Source organism: Canis aureus, chromosome 31 (assembly GCF_053574225.1).
Source record: "Canis aureus isolate CA01 chromosome 31, VMU_Caureus_v.1.0, whole genome shotgun sequence".
Lineage (NCBI taxonomy): Eukaryota > Metazoa > Chordata > Mammalia > Carnivora > Canidae > Canis > Canis aureus.
The window spans coordinates 19,111,790-19,124,887 of record NC_135641.1 but is presented as its reverse complement, the minus strand read 5'-3'; the positions used below and the strand labels follow the sequence as shown (position 1 = coordinate 19,124,887).

At 34.6% G+C, this 13,098-nt stretch overlaps 1 protein-coding gene across 35 annotated transcripts in view; it reads right to left on the bottom strand.

Annotated features, from left to right (window-relative positions):
• Positions 1 to 13,098, bottom strand: part of LOC144302453 (uncharacterized) — a 696,165-nt gene that overhangs the window by 356,468 nt on the left and 326,599 nt on the right. For 5 of the 35 annotated variants that reach the window (XM_077879792.1, XM_077879790.1, XM_077879783.1 and 2 more), the window contains one exon: positions 9,482 to 9,942. The exons of the other annotated variants lie outside the window; for them this stretch is intronic. The gene's annotated coding sequence lies outside the window, so the exon portion shown is untranslated. Of the gene's footprint in view, positions 1 to 9,481; positions 9,943 to 13,098 lie in introns of those variants that run through there. 35 annotated transcript variants of the gene reach the window in all.

Here is a 13,098-nt window from a genome sequence, read left to right as displayed (position 1 = left end):
AAATACAACTAGTAAAAAAAAAAATACAAAAAGTATTTTTCACAGATATAGAATAATCCTAAAATTTGTATAGTGCCATAAAAGAACCCAAATAGCCAAGTAGTCTTGATGAAGAAGAATGAAACTAGAGGTGCTGAAATCCCAGATTCCAAACCATAGTACAAAGCTATACTGACCAAAACAGTATGTATGGTAATAGCACCAAAAATAAAGAGATAAATCAATGGAGCAGAGACCTCAGAGATAAATCCACATTTATATGGTCAATTAATCTATAGCAAAGGAGGCAAGAATATATAATGAGGAAGAAACAGTTTCTTCAATGCATGGTATTGGGAAAACTTGGACAGCTACATGCAAAAGAATTAAACTGGACCACTTTCTAACACCATGTTAAAAAACAAAGTCAAAATGGATTAAGAGGGGTATCTGATTGGCTCAGTTGGTTAAGCGACCCACTCTTGATTTTGGCTCAGGTCCTGATCTCATAGTCCTGGAATTGAGCCCTGTGTCAGGCTCCTTGCTTGATGGGGAGTCTGCTTAAGGATTCTCTCTCCTTCTCCCTTTACCCCTCACCCTACTCATGCATACACGCTCTCTCATGCTCTCTCTCTCTAAAAATATATAAATAAATCTTTTTAAAAAATGGATTAAAGACCTAAATGTGAGACTTGAAACCATAAAATTCCTAAAAGAAAATATAGGTATGCTAAAACTAATATTATACTATATGTTAACTAACTATAATTTAAGTAAAAATTTGAAATAAAAACATAGGCGAACTCTTGGACATTGGCCTTAGAAATATATTTCAGTCTCCTGAGGTGCAGGAAACAAAAACAAAAAATAAACAATTGGGAGACTACTTCAAACTAAAAAGCTTTTGCACAGTGAAAGAAACCATCAACAAGATAAAGGCAGGCTACTGAATGGGAGAAGATATTTGCAAATGACACATCTGATAAGAGGTAATATCCAAAGTTTATAAAAAACTCTTACAACTCAGTAGCAAACAATTGATTTAAAAAAATGGGCCATGGATCTGAATAGGTATTTTTCCAAAAAAGATGGATGCATGCCAACAGACACATAAGAAGATACTTAACATCACCAATCAGAAAATGTAAATAAATCAAAACCACAATTACATATTCACCTCACACTAATCAGAATGGCCAATATCAGAAAGATAAGAAGTAACAAGTGTTGGTTAGAATGTGAAAAAAAAGGCTCTTGTGCTCTGTTGGAGGAATGCAAACTGGTGCAGATGCTCTGGAAAATGGTATGGAGGTTTCTCAAAAAATTAAAGATAGAAATACGATGTGACCCAGTAATTCCACTTCTGGGTACTTACCTGAAGAAAACAAAAGAACACTAATTTGAAAAGCTACATTCACTCCTATATTTATTGCAGCATTATTTACAATAGCCAAGATATGGAAGCAACCTAAGTGTGTATCAAGACATGAATGGATAAAGAAGATTTGATATATGTACATAATAGGATATAAAAAAGAATGAAAGCTTTCCATTTACAACAACATGGATGGGTCCAGAGGGCTATGCTCAATGAAATAAGATAAAGACAAATACCATAAGATTTAACTTATATGTGGAACCTACAAAAACAAAACACATAAACAAACAAAAAACAGAAGCATACTTATAAATACAGAGAACAAATGGTGATTGCCAGAGCGGAAGGAGTGGGGAGATGGGCAAAATAGGTGAAGGGGATTAAGACGTATAAACTTCCAGTTATAAAACAAATTAGTCACAGGGATGAAAAGTACAGCATAGGGAATGTAATCAATAAGATCAGGGCAGCCCAGGTGGCTCGGCGGTTTAGCGCCACCTTCAGCCCAGGGCCTGATCCTGGAGACCCAGGATGGAGTCCCATGTTGGGCTCCCTGCATGGAGCCTACTTCTTCCTCTGCCTGTGTCTCTGCCTCTCTCTCTCTCTTTCTTTCTCTCTGTGTCTCTCATGAATAAATTAATAGAATCTTAAAAAAAAATAAGACCATCTAACTTTATATGGTGACAGATGGCAATTATACTTATTGTGGTGAGCACTGCATAATGTATATAATGTTGAATCATTATGTTGTACAACTGAAACTAATATAATATTGTATGTCAACTCTACTTCAATTAAAAATTTAAAAGATTCTATAAATAACAAAAAAGTCTCTTTTTAATTTCTATTTTGTCTGTTATTACCACCCCTATTTTTGTATTTTCAAGATTTTTTTGTCCTTCATTTTATTTATATCCTTTATCTTTTTACTTAGGTGTGTCTCTTGTGAACATTGAATAGTTTGATTATATTTTGAGATCCAATCTGAAAATATTTATTGTTTAATAGTGGTGCTTAACCCAGATTTATTGTAATAACTGGTAACATTTGGTCTAGCTTCTGTCATCTTATTTTGCATTTTTTGTTTCTCTTATATAGCTTTACAATATTGCTCAGATTTGGTTAAAATGACATTTATATTTAGATGATTATTAATTTATATATTTGTTACATTTCTAAACTATATTAATAACAGTGATATCATTCCATTTGTTCTAATATTAATTGATCATTAACTACATGCCACATAGGCAGAGTGAATTCTGCACTAAACAAAACAAAGACATGGTCTTTGTTTTTAGGGAACTTTTTTTCTTAGAAGGTGAAAAGCAGCCATAGACAAATATCCAGGGAAAGGTTCAGCCAGTGGTAATTACTACATACGGAGGCAGAGAGGGTATCTACTTCAAATTGGAAAGGCAAGCAGTTCACCCTAAGAAGCTGAAATGCATTTGATGAGAAAGAGTCAGCATATAAAGATAAAAAATGATCCTCCTGATATTGGGGAGAGGAAAGAAAGCCCTAGTGCAAAGACCCACAGGTGGGAAAGAATTGATGAGCTTTAAAAATAGAAAGAAGCTGGAATGTATTAAGTGAGAAAGTGATAAAAAGTGGCATTTATCAGATAGATTATAGATAGATGACAGATAGATAGATAGATAGATAGATAGATAGATAGATAGATAGATGATAGATAGATAGGCTTTCATAAGCCACAATAAGAAGTGTGGATTTTAAGTATAATGCAAAGCCACTGGAGAATTTTAAACTGTGGATTTTGTTTCTCTTTCTGTTTTTGTTGTGGGGCAGGAGTAACATGATCTGATTTTCTATTGTAAAAGGTCTTTCTGCTGCTGTATAGGAATCTATTCTAGAAGAAACAAGAGTATCCCCTGGTCAGATCAAGGAGATGGAGAGAGGTCACTAGATTTGGGCATGTTTTGGTTACTGAGACCACTGGATTTGCTGATGTACTGCATTGGGGTAGAAAGGGCAAGAACAAAATTAAATATAATATTTAGATTTTTGTTTTCAGCAACTGGTTAGACAATGATGTTTACTTAAATGCAAATTCTTGGGAAAGGGGCGGTTTGATAGATGGTGTAAGAATTATGAGTTTTGTTTTGACTAATTTAAAATGCCCATTAGCTGTCTATGGGTGAATATCTAGTAGTCAATTGGGTTTACAAGTTTAGAGTCCTGGGGAAAATTCAAAGCAGCAGTTGAGATAGGGTGCACTGTTTCTAACTGAGAGAGAAGTTGCCGAGGCATGCGATTCTATTTGCAGGATATAATATAAACTCAAAATTTCTGGTTTGTTGGTCAATCTTTTGTACTTCTAGGACTGAAACAGTTTTTTGACTCCTAATTTATATTTATTTGTTTATTTCAAAGGAAAAGTTAGAAGGGAGCATTAAATACCTAGGTTCAAATAATCATAAATCAATTGTAGAACTGTTAATTGTTCAGACTTTTAGGAAGTCATCTGGATGACTGCTATTCATACAGTAACTGTACCAAATTGAAATTTTCTTGAAGAAATGAGTTTTTTGTCCAGTATACACAAAAGTGCCTTACTTTGTGTATACACACTTTGCATCTAAGAAAAGGTTCAAGGTAACTGTTGAATATGTGAGTGAAGAGTTCAGTGCATAGACCCTCAATCTCCTCCGTGTCAAGTTCTTCTAATTAAACCCTTCATCCAGAGCCAAGATCTTTGGAGCATAGTGATATCGTTTTTACCAACTACTAGTTGAGTGACCATAAGCTAGTTATTTAATTTCTCTTCTTTAATAAGACAGTAATAATGCTTTAATACTCCAAATAATATTAGTAATATTTAACACACTAATAATAAAAATAATAGGAACAATAATAACCAGCTTTCTGCTTTTATGTAAAGCTTGAATGCAACAATGTCTGTAAAGCATTTAGCACAGTAGTGCTAAATGGCACTAAAGTGGCATAAAGTAGGAGTTAACAGATAGTGATTCCCAGATCTCTTCCCCGGGCTCCAGCTCTTCCAGAAGAAATCCTGAGGACCAGGTGACTAGAACAGAGAAAGTTGAGGAGAGGACAAGTTATGTGGTCAAAGAGGGGGCAAGGCCCAGATTATATGGTACCTTGTAAACCAGAGTCAGGAATATGGATATTACTCTTAGTGAGAGAAGAAACCATTAGAGATTTCTAAGCAGAGAAGTGAAATAATTTGGCTTATAGTCAGGAAGTTTAGTTCACATTTATAGCCATAGCTTATAGAACAGTGCCCAACACAGGTAAATATTTAGACATATCTAAATATCTGTAGGAATATGAAATGCTAAGTGATGTCAACTTCACTTCTTCTTATGTTCTTGGCAATTTCTCATGGAAATTCCAATGCTACATGATAAAATGTGGTGTTAATAAGGTATTCTCATTACTACTCCTTGAGAGTGTCTCTCCTCCCTCTCTACTACTGCATCAAACACAAAATATACTACTTAGTTTGAGCTTAAAATTTCTACCAAGTGGAATATTTCCCAACATAAAAGGCCACCTTTTAGATAATTATCATTATTTTGGCATCACCTACTTTGTTCCTTAACAAAACTTTTCCTCATTAAATTTTCCTCAATCAAGATCTGAACATTTTTTAGTGAACATCATCCTTTGAGATTAAAAAAAGGGGAGGAAAGAGAACACCCACAAATCCATTTGGGTGTCACTAAAGCTCACATGGGAAGTAATTATCTCATTATTTACCATATTCTTAAAACTCCATCTAGAAAATTTCATGCAATTTTTGGCTATGTGTGTGCAGTCTATATACACACACATACACACACACATACAGAGAGACAGAGATTGCTAATTTGGAAAGAATCCAAAGGGTAGTAATATGGATAAAGGGCTTGGAAAACATACCATTAAAAAAAAACTCTAAGAGAATGGAGCGAGAACTGCCAAGAGATCAGATAACTGATGGAAGCAGAGAGGATCTGAAAAATACCATGTGGGAAAGAAATCTCCTAAAAGGAAAAGGAGTTTTTTTTTTCTCAGTGTAGACACTTATATTAATAGTTTTAAAAGGACAATTAAATTACGAACCATGCAAAACACATTATGCCCAATATGTTTAATCACAAAATGTAGCAGAAATGGGGAAAATGGTAAGATAACACTGGAGGATGCAGGATGTTGTCATGGTCCTTCTAAATATCTTAGGTAATGGCTTTTGAATCAAACAGAAATCTTTCGAATCTAAATGCTGATCAGGTGCCACTTCACACAAATTGGCACAAAGGGACAGAATGCCAATCCATTTATTTTAAAAAAAAAAACTTTACGGTTATCCTTCTACACCCAAATACAGGAGAAAGGAGAACAAATATAAGAAGACTCCATTTTTGGTCACTGAAGATCTATTGTTTGGAGAAGGAGAGAAAATAAATACACAAATACCAAATAAAAGTTATTGGGGGCAGGAAGGATTTGCTTAATACGGAAGAAGCCAGTTTCAAGGTTCTGATTTTGAATCCCAGTTATACTTCTGCTTAAAGCAGTCACCCCAGGGGTCTAACTGGGATGAGTGAACAGCCAGATGGAATCACCTCTTTAAAACCTTGCCCCATTAGATATCATCAATGGGAGAATCCACTTGTCCTCTGGGTGTGCCTTCAACACCACCAAACACTAGAATGAAGAGTAGACATGTAGTCAACCACCTTGCTCCAAAATATTAAGATGACTATATGCCTTTTCCCCTTAGCCTTTTGTCTTGGTGGCTTAGTGTGAAGAAGCTGGTGGTTTAGTGTGGACAAAGTTGATATCCAGATTTGCCAGTCAAGCCTTCAGCTTCCTTTCCAACCCTTTGTTCTCCCACCATCATAGTCTTTTATGATTTCCCCCCAAACTCTAACTGCCTGGGAATATTCACTGTTCTTCAAGCATGCCCTTGTCCTCTCTTCATTCTATGCCAGTGTCAACAGCATCTCTATCCACACACGTCCTGTCCTCCCCAGTTTCTTTATGTCCTAGTTATCTATAAAGCTCTGCTGAGACTTTTCCTCTTCCATGAGTCACCTAATCTCACCTTCCCCTATTCTTCCCTAATCTTGTCTTTATACTTTAAACCTAGATTGTAATGTTATTTATATTTCCTGCCCACTACTTATATCTTCCTAGAGGTCAATTACTATACTTTATTCCCTGTTATATCTTTCACACTGCCTAAACAAGTGCCTAGAACAAAGTAGTTATCCAATGAATGTCACCAGATTACATTAGTAATGAGAAGAGACTGTCATTAATTAGGAAATGGCAACAAATATGCCCAGTTAGAAGAGCCTCCTAAGACTATGGTATAATTTTCTAAAGTATATGCTGATTGGGAGGATAGAAAGCAATGCATATGTATTTTATAAACTGGAAAAGGAAAAATCGAGAAAAGGAAAACATACCACTATTACTCCACTACTTGTGATAACATTTTAATTTGTAAATTTCCTCCAGGTTTTTTTTAAAGGATTTTATGTAGTTGTTATTATACTCTGTCAATATATCTGTTTTCCTGCATAGGCTATTAAAAGCTTTTCATGAGTACTTTTAATTATAGTATCTAATCCTATTGTTAAACCATATTTTACTTAATCATTTTCCACTTGTTGCACATTTAAGATGGTTATCAATTTTTTTCCAATTAAAATAATTCAGTGCTGAATACCTCTAAGCAAAAAGAGCTATCTACCCAATTTTTAGAAAATAGCATTTAAGGGGCATTTAAACTAGTTTTGCTATAAATAATCTAGTCTTTTAATGAATACCAGTATTTTTTGTTTTCCTCAGCCCTGCTGAGATAATTTCCTCTCTGTTGCATCTTTGCTGCTCTGCTGACATCACTTATATTCTTGGCATTTTATACCGTCCAGGTCATTTACTCAACCCTTCTCTCTGGCTGTCTGGATACATTCTCACAATTGCTTTCTAATGAAGCTGGACATATTCCACATTCTTTAGTCACTACCTCTTACTTGATGAAATTTGAGGAAGACTTTCAAATGGTTCCGTCTTAGTTACTATAAAATTTAGAAATAGTTTTACTTATTTAAAAATCTTATCTTTTCAAAGTTTTGAACATTTTAAAACAATTTCACATGCATTATCTTATGTATTCTTATAAAAAATAACAAGCAGGGGCACCTGAGCGGCTCAGTCAGTTAAGTGTCTGCCTTTGTTTCAGGTCATGATCCTGGGGTCCTGGGATCTAGTCCTGTGTCCAGCTCCCTGTTCAGCAAGGAGCCTGCTTCTCCCTCTCCTCCCCACTCATGCTCTCTCTAGCAATTTCTGCTTCTCTCTCTCTCAAATAAATAAATAAAATATTTTTTAAAAATAAGCAAATAGTATTAGCACTTTACAGTGCTTAACACAAATTTATTATAATTCTGGAGGTCTCAATGGGCTAAAAATCAGGGTGTGGTAAAGCTATATTCCTTTCTGAAGGCTCAGAGAAGAGTCCTTTCCAGCTTCTAGATGCTGCCCACATTCCTTGGCTTTTGGCCTCTTTCTTGACCTTCAAAGCCAGAAATAGCAGGCTGAATCTTTCTCATATCACATCACTCTGACACTGATTCTCCTGATTTCTCTTTCTCACTTAGAGGACACTTGTGATTACTCTGGGCTTGCTAAGATAATACAAGGGTGAACCTTTAAGACCCTTAACCTAATCACATCTTCAGGGGTATTTTTTTCAATTTTATCTTTTTTGATTTTTGCTATAACATAGTTACAGATTTGGGGATTTGACTGTAGATATCTTTGAGGAGCAGTTATTCTGATTAATGCAACTATTCACAATAGAGGTAAAAGCTATAGAAATAATGTGATGTTATTACATCACATTAAGTGATTTGAGATCCCTATAATTTAATGACCACAAAAGCTACAATGCATATATCTGCTTAGAAAAAAAATCACTCTTATGTAAGTGTGTATTTGCGACCCAAGTGTAGGTTTCATTTGCCATATATTAATTTATTTGCCTAAGCTGAAATTTATATTTATTCGATTTGGATAACCACTTTTCCTATTGTATGGTAAATCTGAAACTGCTGTGTCTCTAAATGTACCCAATAAAGGATTTTTAAAAATTACATCCTAATTGTAAAAACATGCTTACTGCTCACACATTGGTGTGGATTAATTAGTATAATTAGTCTTGTGTATCTAACCATTGCCCAAAATGTCCCCGACAGCTAAAAAGCAACCAGCCACATAACATCCTGCGGACAACTTTGCATGTAAGGGCCAGGCAACTGGTGATTTACCTTTTTGCATGGTTGTCAGAAAAACAACCAGAAATCTGGCACTTCAGATTTCACATTCTGAAAATGAAGAAAATTATAATACATTTTTACATTAACTTAGCTTTCACCTGTGAATTTGCTTTATTGGTGTTTGGATAAATATGGAGTTACTTCTTATCCAGAATGAACACCACCATAGCTACGTAAATCATTTCAAACCTTGTTGTGTATTAATGCCTCTTATCCTGGGTATTTTTAAAGTATCTATTCTTTTTTTATATACGAATTCTTGGAAATGTAGTAGATAGGGGGTCACTCTCGAGGAAGGCCCCATGAAGTAGGGGATTACAGTTGCCATATAATTTCATCCTGAAGGCTCAAACCACCCAGCTCACAGTTTAGAGGAAAGCCATAAGTAAGTAAGCATGATGGATAAAGCCTTAAATATAAAGTAAGATGAGTGATAATTATAAATAATAATAATTCTTTATATTAAATATTTTGATTTAATTGTTTTAATATGCCAAACTTTAGCAAAAAAAAAACCCTTTTCCTATAAGGGCCCTTATTTTTTCTCTTAAAAAATAATATCTACTAAAACTAACTTCAAATTCATACAATCATTGTTGTATTTATGACTTTGGTCAAATCCTTATCAAAAGTTACAGTCATAAATAATAGAATATTTACAGAATTTTTTCCCTTAAAAAGTTTTGTAGATAAATTATCTTTAGGAAATTCTTTCACTGAAGATAGAGAACTTTGGTTATTCTAAAAACTGTTTACAATTAAGTAACTAAAAATAAAAATATTTTTTTATTTAATGGAATATCAGGGGAGAATTATTACAGAATATATACATACCTGGTTTACAGAATATCTAGTAATAAAAGGATGTACATGATACTAAATATGATATTTTGATATCTGGAACAGGTGGACCTTTCAAAAAAAGGTTCCTAATTATTCCTATACTGTTGAAATTATTTTAATTTTGCATCTCAGCAGATATATTTGTATGCTGGAAACAGGTGTTCATCAAAAGACGGTGATAAAGAGACATTGCAGTCGGGGCTTGGAGCTTAGCCCGCATGGTGTGATGACAGATAAATTAGAAAAATCCTGCTAAACATCTCTACACTTCAGAAGGAGATTACACCTTTTTAAAAAGGCAAAACATGTGGTTCAATTACTTATTGTCTTGGCATGTGGTTATGATGAAAGACGGAGTCTTAAACATCAATAGAGCTAAACTAACATCCCAGATGGGCTTCGGAAGAGGGGACTCCTGCAACAATCCACCTGCACAAAAAGCAACGGGGAGAAAAATTAAAGAAATGCTTTCCTTCCCCTCCCCTATTTAATTTGTTTCTTTATATTAAATAGGCATTTAATGAATAACATAAGCTACGCGGAAAAAATAAGAGCAAAGAACTTTTATTTCAACATATTTTCTGGGTGATCCAGCAGGAAATGAGGCATGTTTTTTGGCTCTCTGCAGAATGCTGTGCAGGTCTCATGTGACTCCTGAGGGTTAAAACAGGTAATCACTAAGCCTAGGGGAAGAAAGGCAAGTAGATCCACACAACACATAGGACTATACAGACAACATGCTGTGTGACCATAGGGAGATCACAAACCTCTCTGGGCCTCATTTTCTCATTTGCAAACTTCATAATTATGATTCCTTTTGGTCTCGTGCTGCAACAATTTGAATATAATCTTCACTTTAGTCATAATACATACAAAGTAAATGTCACTAGGGGACATGGAACACAGAGAAACTCAGTGGGAACCAGCATTTCTCCATGAACCATGTCTACACTCAGACATGACCAGAGGACCCCAATAGTTCTTCAGATGTACAATACTGTGACATAAGGATGTCAAACATTAGTAGTAGGGTACAGGGGCTGAGGGAAGGGAAATAGGAAGGATCAAGAGGGAAATTATAATCTATTAATCACATATTATACTAATTTAACATTGAATCCAACTAATAACTCTGCAAACAAAACAGGTATTACTTATCCATTGTATAAGAAGCTAAAATAATGATTGCCAACATCTATTATGCTTGAATCATACTAAGTACTTCTCTATACATTAGTTCACTTAAAATTTATAAGAAGTCTTTAAATAGGTTGAGAAACAGTGCCATTTCTTCACCATTGTAGTCCCCTCAAATACCAAAATAATTGCTGCGTTTTGAGCAAACCTTGATCATGTGCTCCTAACCACGTCAAAGGCTTTCCCAAGCTTTATTTAATTTCTCTCCTCTGACAGCCTTATGAGCCAGCTGGTATTGTTATCTCTCTTTAACAAATGAGGAAACTGAGGCTTGAAGAGGTAGAATAATTTATCTAGGGCCAGTTAGAGCTGAGAAGACAATGTAAGATCTTATAATTACTGCAGTAAATTGTCATGAAAGGCTCAAAAAAATTAACTAATGTAAGATCACATTAAATAGTAATCAACAGTGGTGGGTTTAAACCCCAGTTTCTCTGACTCCCAAGCTCTCCTTTTTCAGCTTTTCTGATCAGCAGCAGGACTGAATAGAGTTCTATCATTTTTGATAAATGTGTTTGGTGCTTGCTATGTTCAAGGCACTGTGCCAGGCCTGATGAGAGATATAAAGAAGTAAGCATCATTCTCCCCGATCCCATGAGGTTTACTAGCACCTTGGGGAAATCCAGTCATACACTTATGAAACACCTCAGAAAAACAGCAAGGATGTGGGGTTAAGAGCCAAAATAATCAACAGATGCAACAGGGCTGAAGAACATCACAGAAGTAACTCATTTTGGGGTGGGACGGTGCAGACAAAGCATGAAATGGTGTGAGGATGGGCAAGATTTCTGAAGATTGGGATGGAAGGAAGAAGACCAAGACGACCATTTGGCCAGAATGGTCTTAGAAGCTCCCTGGAAGCAAAGTCTGAGAACAGTGAAAGTAGTAAAGGCATTTTCTTACTTGGAAGAGTTGGCGATACAGTTGGAAAGGTATATTGGGAACAGAGTGTAGACTGTGAATGCAAAAGCTGATTTACAAACATTTGAGACTTCTAAGCAGCAGGTTGATGTTTTACCTCAGATGTTGAAGACTACACCAAGTCATGCCACCTCAGGGAAAGGCATCTTGAGGAAGGAAAGAATGGTTTCTCCTTGGTAGAAAGACTGATAATAGGGGAAGTCCTTACCTAGTTTTTTTTTAAAGATTTCTTTTGTCATTCTAAATATAATGAATGTGCATCAAGAAAAAAAATTTAGAAAATGCAGTATAGAGAACAAATAACACCCTAAACCTGCCACTTAGAGACCATCATTATTAACACTTTGATGGATTTTCATTTACTCATTCAAGAAATACTTATTGAGTACCTACTACATGCCAGACACTACTCTAGATGCCGAGTCTATAGCAGTGAAGAAAATAACCCAATTTCCCTGCCTTTAGTTAAGATTCCACATGGATATTTCTTTTCATGATTGAGTTGATGGATGTGTGCTCTTTGTCTGTGATTTATTCAATCATTATATATGTGGAGAGCTTTTAACTGATTTTCACTTCATATAACATAATAAGCATTTGTTGTGCTTGCTATTAAATTTATTAAAATTAATTGGAGATATTTAAAAAATAAAATTAATCTTTAATATTATTAAAATTAGTTGGGCACCTTTTAGTGACTGTATTATTCACAGTCTATAGATGCTCAAAATTTATTTAGTTATTCTTACTATAATGAAGACATGAAGCATGTGAAGCTGATGAGTTATAGGCAGACACACCAAATCTGGCAGATAATTTTAGGTGTTCACAGATCCATTCAATAATGAACCCTAATTTGATCACTTCCCAATTGTTAGGTATTTGAATGATTAATTTTTCACTATTAACAAATATTCTTACACAGAAAGCTTTATTCACATTTCCAATGATATCATAAGTATGGCTTCCTAGAAGTGAAAGTTCATGTAGAAAAAATGAACTGGTTTTAGGGCTTCAAGGCATCTTTTGCTGTTAGTGTGGAAAGTCTTTATGTTTCTGTTAGTTTCTTATGCTAGTTTTATTTAAATGCAAATAAAATGTATATGTAATTTTTTGTTTAATAAAAAATTTCAGTGCTGTTATTTGCATATAATAGTTTGTAATTCTTTTATCCTCAATGTGGATTTTTTATTGTTGAAAACTGATCTCCTTTGTTCCAGCAAGTGCTTCTTGCCTTGAATTTTTCATTTTCTAATATTAACATTGTCACCCCTGATTTTATTTTTACCTACTGTCATATCTGTTGATGTGAGGCGTTTTTGTTTATTTTGTTGTTGAAGGTGGCTTTTGAGTATAGAAATGTCTATTACTGGGTTTAGTTTTGCTTTTAAAATTCATACTCAAAAAAATTCATATTCAATGAATAAGGTACAAACTTTAAAAATCTAGTTTTTCCTTATTTTTAAG